We start from the raw sequence: 14,401 nt of genomic DNA, 5'->3' as shown, positions 1-14,401 counted from the left end.
TTCATTGCAAGTTTCATATTGTGAGCAGCATCAGGGGAATGTAATGCCTTTTGCTCAAACTCTGCTGGATGTGGAAATGAACACTGGCAGTTCAGTCCAACAAACTTCATTCCTAAGGCAATTAGTCACAATCCCATCACAGCTGCTGACTATTATGATTGTTTTGTATGCGCCCTCCACTCACTGGTATTTTTGAGCTCCTATTCAGTGCTACCAGCATAAAGTATAATGCTTCCTTGGCCACTTCATACTCCCCAATATCTAAATATCCCTCACTTAAGTCAACATAGACACAAAACTGTTAATTGTCCCGCAACAATTGCTGTTTCATTAAACATCTAAGTTCCGAGGAATGACTGTGAAATAGCCCAACTTTTCCTTTCTTTTAAAAACTCTCCTCTGTAAAATGTGGACTACCATCAATCGATGTTGCCAAGTGACAAAGATTATTTAAGATGTAGTTGTATAAATATTTGCTGAGGTAACAATAGGGATACTGGGGTTATAGATGCACAGTTGAGTTGGCCTGAAGCCTGAAATGTGTAGAATCACTCACCTCTTGGAAATAGCTACCGAGAACATTGAAACCTGAATCATTATGTTTCTTGTGAAGACCTTCCCTACAGGAGGAAATATGGAAGATACATATTTCCTGCTGAGTTGTATTTGTTGGTACAGGATGTGAATGATTACAGTGATAAATTATGAAGTTCCAAATATTTCAGAATTGGTTTGTTTATAATGAGCAGATTATTTGTATGAATGTCTGTATTTTGTTCTGATCATTTGGTGTTATTTTAGAAGGTTTTATATTATATTGTTGGCTGCTCTTCAAAAATATCTCTGAGCATTCAAACAGGACATTCCTCCACTCCTGAAGGTCCCTTAGTTGTCATGCTTTTATTGATACTCGACATAGAAATTTTCTGACAAATGATAATGAAGATTTGAAACTGAAACTGTCTCATTTATTAATAAATGAAGAATTGTTAATCCCACTCATGTATAACTACATTTCAAGGTGTGTCTGAAAAATTTGCCTAATATATAAACTTTTCCACAGGACAATTACAAAATTATATCAGAAGAGATGCATTTGAAAGAAGAACCAAAATCAGAGTTGGCAGAGCCAAGAGAAACACAGGTGAACACATTTGAAGTAATCTAATATTTTGATTACATTTTTCTGATAACTGAAATTGTAACAAACTGCTGAAGAGACTTTACTGTGCAACTCCTCATTTTTAAGGCAGACATTTTAAAGATCCTCGAAAAGATGTATAGTGAGATTTCCAATATTTTGAAATGATTTTCATATTTTCTTCATATAGTTCAAAATTTTGTGTTAGGTAATATAAAGCAGCTATTATTGTTCAAAGCCCCTCCACTGCATGGCATCTGGTGGCTGGTTTCATCACTCCAACTGATTTCTTCAAAATATTGATCCTCTTTTGCTTAAATTTTCTCCTCAAAATACTACTTGTCATAATGTGATACACGTATTTCAGCTTCTTGAGTTTAATTGCCTTGCCAAGCTGAGGTCGATAGCTCATCGTGTGGGGCACCCCACTCTCAGCAGCCCTGAAGATGGTTTTTGTAGTTTCCCATTTTCAAATGACTAATATGCTGGGGCTGTTCCTTAATTAAGCCAACGGCTGCTTCCTTTCTATTCCTAGCCATTTCCTATCCTTTGGTCGGCATAAGACCTATGTCTGTTGTTGCGACCTGAAAATAACCCACTGGAATTAGACAATTTGCTATTACATATCCACATCTTGAAAGTTTGGATTCTCTTTTCTGTGGGTAATAAAGTATATAGGGCTGTACAGTATTTAATAGGGTGGAGAGGACCCAGCAAGTTGTTTTTATCTTTTTGAGCTTTATTCTGACATCGTTTCAAGATAGGAGTTGCCACATGCTAATGAATATGGACTCTGTTCTTCTATCCAGCATTTGATTTCAGCAGAATGGTCCTATATTACTCCCTAGATATACAATTTTTTTAACCTGTCTGCCTGTATGTTGTACATCAGAAAGATTTCCATTTTGTTGTGTTGACAATGTTACAATTTTTGTGTACAGCTTGTGCAAATTGTGGAGAACACTCATTTAAGTGCAGGACAGGAAGAGCGCTGTAGTGGAAGGTGACAAGACTAGGATCGAGCGTACATGGGAGGGTATAAGTGAGGATGTACAATGCATGCCTTATAAAACATACAATCTTATCGTAAATTGTAGTATTCCTGCTAAGAAAATTTCACAAATCTTTCCAATAATTACACACATAAATGCACATTACACATAACTAAGTTGGTTAGTGACATGATAGAAGACTATGGATCATTCAGTCTCACTATTGCTAGGTATAGTAAATCTCTTAGAAAATGCTCCTCCCACTGTTTCATCATTTTCTGTATCATTTTCCATTTCACTTCTGCTGGCAGTGTCCGTTGTTTTTGTATCACTTTCTCTTGCAGTTTCAGTATTGCTTCCGTCACTTACATGATTCCTGTCCATTTCACTTCCCATGTTTTTGTTTACCATGGTCCAATAAACCTTCACTTGAAATTACTGGTTTTCAAATTTATTTAGTGCTAAGAAATTTTACTTCCAGTCCTCATTTTTAATAGAAGCATTTTGCATACCATAAATTATTGTAATGCTTCCATTCTGAACATCTCATTAGGTTCATAAATGTCATTCCTGACACTTGCCCGTATCAGCTTAATGGGATTCATTTCTGGGTGATATGGAGAAAGGTGTAGTATGGTATGAGCATGTTTAGCTTAAATACAGTCTATTTATAAATGCACTGGACTGGCTTGTTCATCTTGATTAATGAATATAACCGGTTTCTCAGCATGCCCTCTTGGAAGGGAATTGCGGTCCCTGTTAACCAGGACACAATTTCTCACTTGTTAATTTTTGAGTCATCATTCCAAAGACTGGTTTGTTGTTGCCCTTCATGCGACCCTATCCTATGGTATCCCTTTCATTTCTAGATAACTTCTACATCCTACGTCTGCTCTGATCGGCTTGTCATATTCATATCTTGGTCTACCCCTACTGTTCTTACTGACTGCACTTCCCTCAAAAATGAACTGAACAAGTCCTGGGAGTATTAAGATATGTCTCTTCATGTCAAATTTAGCCAAGTTGATCTTTCACCAATTTAATTCGCTATCTATCTTCAGTATACATCTTTAACACTATATTTCAGAAGCTTCTACCTTCTTTCTTTCCTGATCTGGTTATTGTCCATGTTTTTCTTTCATACAACACCACGCTCAAGAAAAATGTGTTCAAAAACATCTAAGTAATCCGTTTATCAATGTTTGAAAAGTGTGAATTTGTTTTCTGAAGAAAGGCTTTCCTTGCTTGTTCTAGCTTGCAGTCTGCATTTTATGTCCTCGTTACTTCTGCTGTCATCAGTTTATTTACTACCCAAGTAACAATAATCACCTACTACATTTAGAAGTCCATTTGCTAATGTAATTTTCCTGCGTAAGCTGACTTTGTTCTACTGCACTCCGTTACATTTGTTTTGGATTTATTTATTTTCATCTTGTACTCTTTCCCCAAGACTCTGTCTATACCAGTCAGCGATTTTTCCAGATCTTCTGCAGTCTGAGATAAAATAACAATATCATCAGCCAACTTCAGAGTTTTGATTTCCTCTCATTTTATTGCAATACCCTTTCCAAATTCCTCTTTGATTTTCTTTACTGGCTCTTTCTTCTATATGAACATTCTGAAGGAGTGGAAACCTGCAGTCCTGCCTCACTCCCTTATGGTGTACTGATACTTTCTCAAAGTCTTCAATTCTTATCGCATCAGATTGATTCTGGTGCAGATTGTAAATAATTCTTTCTCGCTATCTGATAATGAATGCCTTTTGTTTTTCTATTAACATTATGTATGTGTGCTTATCTTTCTTAATTCAATCCTCTAAGATCAGGCGTAAAGTCAGGATTGCTTCACGTGTTCTTACATGTCTTCTGTAGCCAAATTGATGTCCTCCAACTCGGTTTCAATTTGTCTTTCCATACTAAACTAATGCTGCGATAGTTTTCACACTTGTCAGCACCAGCTTTCATGGGATTAGATATAACATGATTCTGCCAAATGTTGAATGGCAGTTCTCCATTTTCATGCATCTTGCACACTAATAGAGTAACGTCTCCATGATGGTTTCTCTTAAAGCAGTCGGTAAATCTGAGGGTATGTCGACAATTCCTGATGCCTTCTTTATACTTGGGTCTGTCAAAACTTTCTCAAATTCTGACCTCAAAATTGGGACTCCCATTTCATAGGCAGCCTCTTATTTTTCCAGAACCCTATCATCTACTTCTTTACCTTGATACTGGTGTTGGATAAGTTCCTGCCATATTTCTGCTTTGTCTTTTTTTCCCTAGTGGTTATTTCTATCTGAGCTCTTTTAGAGGGGATTTCCTTGGATACAGTGGGAAAGGTGCACATATGAAGTGAGCCCAATGATTGGACTGCAGTTTCATAGGATTAGCAGCAAGCTGTTAACTGTGTTCCTCCATAACCAATCCATCGGCACTGTCTTATCACTTAGTTTACAAAAGGAGTATATTTATTATCCAACCTATTCAATACAATTAACACCATGTTATGTCATTAAATAAACATAGAAATTCTAAATTTTAAAGGGGACATGTTTTGCCCTTCTTTTATTGGGCATCATCAGCCTTATTTAATCTTAAAACAAGCATTGTTTAGAGGACATTGACATTTATAATTTATAAAAATTGAACTGTGATTTCTTAAGGTAATAACACTAAGAAATAGTAGTTATAAAATATGATGTTGAGACATAATATATACAACACATATTAAAATAATTTTAAACAAATTTAAAATCCTTGTCCAAAAGAAAATTTGTGTCATATAAAATTCTAAAAACAGCACATGTCTGACACTGAAGTGGATCCTCTTCATAAGAAAATTTGAGCATATACTGTACTTGCTTGGGGCAGTTGTCAACACAAGTCTTCAATAGACTAGAATGGTTGAAACATTGAGGTTGGAGTTTGTTTATTTTTTGTAAACCAACACAAAAAATATTGGCTAGGTTGAAATGTGAATGTTTTAAATTATCTTACTAAATTGATTGATCCAAAAATTATCGTAATAAAACCAATGCAAGAAGACGTTGATGTGCTGGTTGAAGCTGCTTTTGAGACGAGTATATCAGAGTATTTGACAGGTATGTTAGGCCGTCACGTGAAAGTGTAGTCCGTCTAGAAGATGTAGAACACTGTGGAAAATAATGTGGTTATACTGTAATGATACAAAAAACCTGTTTGATGTGTGTGTTTAAATTGTATGTTAATGCTCAAGAATTATGTATTATGTAAAACGGGTACTTACTTATTCGCCGTAACTACGTCTTAATGTATTAGCAGCATTGGCCTGTGTGGAGTTCCTACTCCTCGCATTGTATCGATGTGATAGAGGATGAGGGGAGGTTAAATTACGATAATTTTTGGATCAATCACCTTAATAAGATAATTTAAAATATTCACCATTTCTCCTGGCCAACATGTTAATGTGGGAGGGGGATTGTTTTGAGGGGCAAGTGCAGGCTTAGTATTCAGTGAGATAAGGGGAGTTTTTAATTCAAAGGATTTAAATATTCACGGGACTCTGTTCTGATTTGGATTGACTGTTTTTAATAACTTAGACATTAAACTATATAAGGGACTTTTGACTTCCGTATCATCGTTAAAGTTTCGATCTTTATTAAATGGTAAACTTTATTAAAAGGTAAACTTTTAAAGGAATTAGAGAATATATATATATAATTTTTTTCTGGACAAAATATTTAATAAGGATCGAAACCTTAATGATGATACCAAAGTCAAAAGTCTCTTAAATACTTTAACGCCTAAGTTATTAAAAATAGTCAATCCAAATCAAAACAGAGTCCCACGAATATTTAAATCCTTTGAATCAAAAACTCCCCTTAACTCACCAAATACTAAGCCTGCACTTGCCCCTCTAAACAATCCCCCTCCCACATTAATATTGACATGTAATGCTCCGCCTACCTCCGCTTACCCTCAGCATTCCCCATCTCCTCTATCACGTTGATACAACGCGAGGAGTAGGAACTGCACACAGGCCAATGCTGCTAATACATTAAGACGTAGTTACGGCGAATGAGTAAGTACCCGTTTTACATAATACATAATTCTTGAGCATTAACATACAATTTAAACACACACATCAAACAGGTTTTTTGTATCATTACAGTATAACCACATTATTTTCCACAGTGTTCTACATCTTCTAGAGGGACTACACTTTCACGTGACGGCCTAACATACCTGTCAAGTACTCTGATATACTCGTCTCAAAAGCAGCTTCAACCAGCACATCAACGTCTTTTTGCATTGGTTTTATTACGATAATTTTTGGATCAATCAATTTAGTAAGAAAATTTAAAACATTCACATTTCAACCTAGCCAATATTTTTTGTGTTGGTTTACAAAAAATAAACAAAATCCAACCTCAATGTTTCAACCATTCTAGTCTATTGAAGACTTGTGTTGACTCCAGAACCAACCTACTCTATGTGGGATCCAACTGCCGACTTCTAACTCCATCAGACTGCACGGTATTCACGTTATGAACAATCTGAAATGGAATAAACATGTGGAGGAAGTGAGGTGTAAGGCATACAGAGCGCTAGGTTTCGTCCGTAGATATCTCTTGGGAGGAAGAAGTAAAGCCCTACGAACGGCTTATATTTGCCTAGTGCGGCCCATACTACTAAATGGCCTTCCTTCCTGGCATCCAACGACAATGGAAAATATGAGGAAACTAGAGGGTGTCCAGACAGTCAGGTCATTGCCAGCAGTGAACTCGTTATGTACACAAATAGACGTAGCTTTCCATAGGAAATCCCTCACAGACAATACACACCTCTCCCTTTTCCACCGCCTGCAGCTTAATTACCGCTCTGTTAAAAGAGGCCAAGGAGTTACTCTTCTCCCTCCCTTCACTAGAACAACCTCATATTTAAATGGGTTTTTCGCAAGGGCTGCTCATACCTGGTACCTTCTACCATCTGAGGTAAAGCTGCTTCCTCTTCCTCACTTTCTCCATGAAGTAAAGAAAATGTATATGTAAATAGAAACCCATATGTGATGTATATAACTTGTATAAAGTAGAATTGCAAGAAGGATGGGTGCAAGTGCAGGTGTAGGTGTGCGAATGTGTATGCGTGCGCATGTGGGAGTGGTTGTGAATGGGTGTGTATACAGGGGTATGAGTGAGAGTATAAATGACTGGGTCTTCTTACTGTAATATTTTTAGGATAAATCAAGATAATTATTATTCTAAGGGTACAGTGTTTGGAGTGTAAATATGTAAATTTAAAATTATCTACATAACTTTATATGTAAATATTCAGGAGAGTTTATGTACACATGTGGAGATGGAGGCACTTCTGTATATGTGGGGCTTGCCCTTTTTCCATCTACCACCCCTAAATTGTACATGTACAATTTAAGGAAAATAAATAATAATAATAATAATAATAATAATAATAATAATAATAAGCAAGTATATGCTCAAATTTTCTTATGAAGAGGATCCACGTCTGTGTCAGACGTGCCGTTTTTAGAATTTTATATGACACAAATTTTCTTTTGGACAATGTTTTTAAATTTGTATACAATGATTTTAACATGTGTTGTATATATTATGTCCCATCATCATATTTTATAACTACTATTCCTTAGTATTATTACCTTAAGAAATCACAGTTCAATTTTTATAAATAATAAATGTCAATGTGCCCTAAACAATGCTTGTTTTAAGATTAAATAAGGCTGATAATTCCCAATAAAAGAAGGGCAAAACATGTCCCCTTAAAATTTAATATTTCTATGTTTATTTAACCACATAACATGGTATTAATTGTATTGAATAGGTGGGGTAATAAATATCTTTGTAAACTAAGTGAATTGCTGTTTTGAATACATAACAAAAATGAGAGTGATGGTTTGTAATTGTACTGTCATATCACCCATCACTACTCTTTCTTACCTAGTTTTCCTTTCTCCAAAAGCTTCCTGATTTTCCTGCATGCAGATTCTACCTTTCCTAGGAACATAAGGCCTTGAACATCCTTGCACTTCTCTTTCAGCCGTTCTTTCAAAGATGATTTTCTATGGTTTTCCAATTTCAAACCAGGCAAATTCTGAAACTATACCTTAATTAACACATTGGAACCTGACTAATAGTCTAACCTGCAGGGACAGAAAACTCTATTTACTTTTGAAAATTATGCTTTAATTTTGTTTGCTGAGGATTGGTAAAAAAGTGGCATCTTTTCAAAGCTATATACATCAGAGGTCAATGCCTAACTGTTCATTAACTGTTTCTCAGTCTTCAGTAGTGAATCATTGTGTGATATTTTTAGAAGCAGCTCCTCAGACAGAGTGGAACACGGCATTATTCACATAGCCACCTCACTCTGGACCTTATTTTATGACCCTTGCAAACTTTGCAGAGCCAAGAAGGATGTTTCTTCCTTTCTCTTGGAGGAATAGACACTGGAAAATGTCCCCTTACATTTGCCTGAAGCCGCAGGTGGCCGTCTTGACTGCGTGTTCTCCCTTTTGTTGTCTTAGGTGAGAGAGTAACCCTCTGCAACAATTGCTTGGCAAATGCTGTGAGAATTTCTGTATAATGTAGCTGGCTTCATGAACACAACGTATGAATTGAAGATAGCCATATCCAATAGATACAGTATTATCTTTTTATAACCCTTGATAGTCCATCGCGTCACAGGAAACATGCAAGGACTTGGTCTTGATGATATACTGCATTCATTTTCCGGTTGTATCTTCCAATACCCTTGCAGTTTTTCACTACTTCCTCTCCTCCACCTTGTTCTCTTCGAATTTTCACATCAAAGTCCAAGTCCTTATCAACAGTTGAAAGTAAATGCACATCCTTTCTGTCTTTCCATTTATGGCGAGAATATTATTAGCTTTCGTCAGTTTTACTGCAAAACTCTGGAGGCCCGTTCTTCTTGTTAGAGCATCCGGTACCCACAGCATGAGTTCCATTCTCCAGCAAGGTGCAAAAATGTTCAGGGGAAACATACCAGTTATCATGATATAATATATATCCTTGGTTCAAGTTTGCTTCCATTAGTTACAACACTGCTGCTTATGTTGCTGGAATAACACCCTGTTTGCCTTGTCTGGTATAATTTTGAACTGGGAACAGTATCCAGAAGCTAATTCACATAGTTTATAAATTTTAATAACGAACCTGGCTTTTTTGGAAGGATTTTATTGCACAAATGGGAGCCTAACTAGAAATTTCATAACACTGTCATCAATACTAATATCTGTGTCAAGATTGTAGATATTCTGAAACTTTGTTTGCAAATATGAAATAACTGGTCTGATATTTCATAGCGAGTCATTTGGATCAATAAACATGTCATCAGAGAAGTGCAGAAATAGTGAAATTTGTTGGAATAGTTCAAATATCATAGTCTCTGGAAATATTTTACTTTCTGGAACTTTCTGTTAGACCAGCACAACTTGAGTTTAGGTTTTCTTACCCGACTCATGAGAATCATCAGCAAATTAGACTTTTATTTCATCAACCATGCAAGGATACCATTTACTATCACATTTCAGATTTTTTCTCATCAAGTTATTCACCTGGAAGGCAGTATAGTCATTGGTTCCTATCGCAGTCATTTCCCAGATCTCGTCCCCAAGGAATTCTGAACATACATCTAATACGCAGTCTTCTCAAAACAACGGCACTGAGACCAGAAAGACCAGTGAATGCAATTGTTTTCGGTGTATTGGAAAAGGTTTGTCCAATTCCATGTTGATGATCCATCTCGTAAAGCAGTCACAGCACCTAAGTCTTCATTTACATCGTCCATGCAGTTGCCATCACTAGAATCATTTTCCCTAACACTATCATTATTAGTGTAAGGAATAGCACTGTCTTCTGTAGAAAAATCATTCTCATTATCTTTCTCTAACCACTTTAAGATATCTACATAGTCATCAGCCATGTTTGTTTACTAACAAGCGCAAGCAGATAGTATTTTGTTTTTTGATACAGTATTCTGTGGTCTAAGAAGGGTGGATTCCATTTAGAAGTTTTACTGAACTTCAAGGTGTAATTTACATGTGGTGCAAGACTTATCACTTGCTAGTAACTACAACTACAAACATTTATAGGTTGGTACGGAACAGTTCCGTATGATATAGATGTTGATTCCTATAGGGAACCTGAAATATTTATCCCAAATTGGTAAGTTTATAATACCAATGTAGTTGGTTCATTATTGGCCATTATAGATTTTCCAGCCAACTCATTCCAGGTTGCCAGTGTTTCGCCCCAGTGTGCTAAGCTGGGCTCATCAGTTGGTAAAAAGCAAAACCTACCAATACGCATGGTTAGTGCATACATTGGAGGCCACTGCGTGGGATACTTGGAGCCACCGGCCATGCCAATGCACTATGAGAGACTTTGTCTCATTTCCAAAATTGATGCCTGCCTGGCCATCAGCTGATATAGATGTTGATTCCCATAGGGAACCTGAAATATATATATAAGACAAGGTTCCACCTTATCAATACAATTTTCTTATAGTAAGAATTAACTTACAGGACTGGTTTCGACCCTAAACAGTCATCATCAGCTGTACATTGATACCTTTACATATGTCAAATAATAGTTAATATGCCTTTCTAAATGGAGAAGCCATGGGGAAGCATTATGTCTAAGCATCCAAATTGGGCATGTTTGAGAGTACAATAGTTATACAATGCGATCCAGCTACTTAGGTGTGGAGCTGTCTTTTAGGCCTAAAATTCGTTTGTGGAACCTAACATAAACTTAATTCTAAATTGCAAGTACATTAAACACTTTAAAATACATAGTGCATTTTAAAATCACATGTTAAAATACACGGTAGATGTTAAAATCCTTTACAATAATAACTATAAAACACTTCGTTGAAATGAATTTATACGTCTTGCGTATGTCTATGTTCTTGTTTTGAGTCCAGTATAGTTGAAAAATAAATCAGTGCTTGCGTTCATGGGTAGTGCTTTCTTAAGAAGTCCTATTTTCTGTTAAACTGTATCCACTTGTACGGGTGGTAAAATCCTCTATTATTAACAAATCCAGTAAATAGACAGAGGTAAATATGTGCAGCTGTGAAATATATGTCCCGAATGAGTAAATTTATAATACCATTGTAGTTGGTCCATTATTGGACATTATCAATTTTCCAGCTAACTCATTCCTGATTGCCAGCATTTAGCCCCAGTGGTACGTTGGGCTTATCAGTTGGTAAATAGCACACTCACCAATACGCATGGCTCGTGCATACCGTGGAGGCCACTGCGTAGGCTACTTGGAGTCGCTGGCAGTGCCAGTGCATTATGAGTGGCTTTGTCTCATTTCCAAAATTGATGCCTGCCTGGCCATCCAATGATATAGATGTTGATTCCCATAGGGAACCTGAAATATATGTCCCGAATGAGTAAATTTATAATACTATAGTAGTTGGTCCGTTATCGGACATTTTATGTTTTCCAGCTAATTAATCCCAGTTGCGAGCATTTCGCCCCGGTGTGCTAGGTTGGGCTCATCAGTTGTTAAATAGCACACCCACCAATACGCATGGCTAGTGCATACTGTGGAAGCCACTGCGTAGGCTATAATGCTGTGGAGGAATGTAGTGCTCTGGGATGAAACCATCACAGTCATACATGAGTTTAACAATAACTTTCACACTGCTGGGTTTTTCATGAACTCTCAATCTTTGTGTGTGGCTTCCCATAATAATGCCATTATTTCGATCAGAATTTCAGCTGTGGCTCATACAATTTAGCCCATGTCTCATCCAGCATAACGATATGGCATAAGAAAGCCTCTTCTCGTACTTACAGTACTCCAAATGGTTACGAGCATCATCATATCGTAATCATTTCTGCATTTCTGTCGAATCATGCTGAACCCATTTTGATGAAATTTTCTTCATGCCCAGGTGTTCCTTCTTCTATGCAGCACAGTTGTATTTGCTAACCCGGTGTCTCGGGCCAACTCACATATCATATGACAACAACCAGTGTCCTTCACTGACACATTATGATGATCTGACTGACACATGCCTACCACTTATTGGCATCCCTGTTTGAAGGATTTTACCCACTGTGCCACCGTCCTGTAAGGCTATGCAGTCTTGCTGCAGGCTTCTTGTAGACCTTGAAGACACTGTCATGCTGTACGACGTCTGGCACATTCAACCTTTATCCAGTTCCGTTGTTCCTGTTTCAAAAACATTGTGACAGCACTGTCTGAGATTGCCAGCTAACCCAAGGCTGTGTTTAATGTGCCAGTTTGCATGCGTGTGATGTGAGGTAGGTATGCAGCTAACGTGTGCTGTCAGTGACATTATTAGATTCCATTGCATGGCGTCTCTGCAGCAGTGTTGTAACTATTAAAGTTCCAACAGTCTTATCTCCCATTGTTCAGTTCACCTTCATTTTCTAGAGCTAATTAAACATCATTTTTGTTTTCATCCACCTGTGGCCTACTTAATCTTCATATGACCAGTCCATTTAAAATATTTTATGGATAGATCTGGAGAATCACCTGTTTAAAGCATGTTTATTCTCATGAAGTTAATATAGATTGTTGTTTAAAGCTTTTTTGTTGTGAACAAATGGGGTTGCCTTTCCGATATAAAATTTTACATTAAAGTTAATATCATTCTACATGTGCTATGTGGCATATCCATAGATGCAGCCGATCCTGAAGAGAAACATCTGAGAAGAATTGAGCCTTGTGATTTTCCAGGGCAGTTTTACCCATGTGCTTTGGTTCCGTGAATTCTTTTTGCAGCAATTTCTACACAAGACAATAGGATTTTCTTTTGCTGGTTGTTAGTTTCAAACTATATGACATTAGTAATGATGCTTCAACTTTAATTAGTAAGGTTTAGATAGATGAATTAATTTGAATATTGCTCTTTTGATGAAGTACTCAATGACATTAACTAAAGTTAATCCTTTCACCTTTGTTAGAAAAGTGGGAAGTTAACTTGTGAGGAAGCAAATTGTAAGGTTTCTCTCTTTGAAGAAACCCGAGAGATAACATTAATCTAACATTGCATACAAAGTCAAGTGTAGACAACATGAGTTGAATGATGATTTATAAAAATGTTAGGCTATTCTGCTCATGTCTAGGAAACATATTAGGTAGTTTTAAACTCTCTGAACAGAGATTGGCTCTTCAGCACTAATGAGCATTACTCTGCCAAGTGACTGCTGCTCAGCCTGATCAGCCCAACAACATTTCTTGGCCATTTTTCTTGCCTTTTTAGACTAAGTGCTCTACCTCTCTATCAATTAACACCTTTGTTCTCATATAGCCTGACTGGACCAGCAACTAGCCATCAGATTCTGTTAATATTCTGTGACTTGTCCAAAAATCAATTCTGGGGCTTTCAGGAATGTGGTGTACTTGCTATCTGTAGAAAACATGGCCAGCATTGTCCCTTAAAATCTGAATTTAAATGTTGTAAATCTATATTGATAAAGTATTCAGATTGTCTAGATTCAATGAAAAGTGCAACAAATGACTGTTTGTTGTACAAACATGAACATGGTAGGCTGGAGATTGACCTTTCTCAGGTTAAGATCCAATGTATGTCTGTCTGACAATCAGAGTCATCTGTGGGAACACAGGAAAGAAACAAGGGACCAGTCATTTAACAACACATAATAGGATGAACACGATGTGAGGAAGTTGTAGGAAGAGAAAAAATTGCAGAGATTATTGTTGTCCTTCATGTTTTCTTCTTCTTTTGCTCCCTCTTTCAGTTCTGTCTACTTTATCCTTTCATGAGTTCCTTTTCTTGTTCCTGTTCTTCATATAATTTTGACTTGACACTTGTTTGTTTGTTTGTTTCCTTTTCACATTCAGATAATAAATTTATATTTTTATTGTGCAACTGTGCAGTTTATTTTGTCAGGTATGTCATGTCTGTTTATGAACTTTTACTTAATTTATCTGCTTACTCTACATTTCTTACTTTGTTTTACATATTTGTTCCTTACAGCCCTCCACCAATATTAAGGATGAAATATGCGTTGATGAACACACAGTAAGTCAGTTGGTCGCTTGTTTCAAAGAAAAAGACAGGTAAGTACTCTTTAGCTTAATTAGATTTTACACCCTTAACCTTCGACAAAATGGAATTTGGTATTAATGTGTTCAGCAGCTCCCTCTGAAGACGAGTGTTAGTGTGAAGTCCTCAATATCCCAATATCTTACTTTCAAGGCAAGCTGAGGTCCATCCAGATCATT

The 14,401-nt window shown here is 36.7% G+C and overlaps 1 long non-coding RNA gene across 1 annotated transcript in view; it reads left to right on the top strand.

Annotated features, from left to right (window-relative positions):
- The first annotated feature begins 1,036 nt into the window (after nucleotides 1-1,036).
- Nucleotides 1,037-14,401, top strand: part of LOC137502891 (uncharacterized) — a 38,569-nt gene continuing 25,204 nt past the window's right edge. Inside the window, exons 1-2 of the long non-coding RNA XR_011018900.1 lie at nucleotides 1,037-1,144; nucleotides 14,154-14,236. This is a non-coding gene — a long non-coding RNA (uncharacterized lncRNA). The remainder of the gene's footprint in view (nucleotides 1,145-14,153; nucleotides 14,237-14,401) is intronic.

Source organism: Anabrus simplex, chromosome 13 (assembly GCF_040414725.1).
Source record: "Anabrus simplex isolate iqAnaSimp1 chromosome 13, ASM4041472v1, whole genome shotgun sequence".
In the NCBI taxonomy this organism is placed as follows: Eukaryota; Metazoa; Arthropoda; class Insecta; order Orthoptera; family Tettigoniidae; genus Anabrus; species Anabrus simplex.
This window is presented reverse-complemented; position numbering and strand designations above follow the sequence as displayed.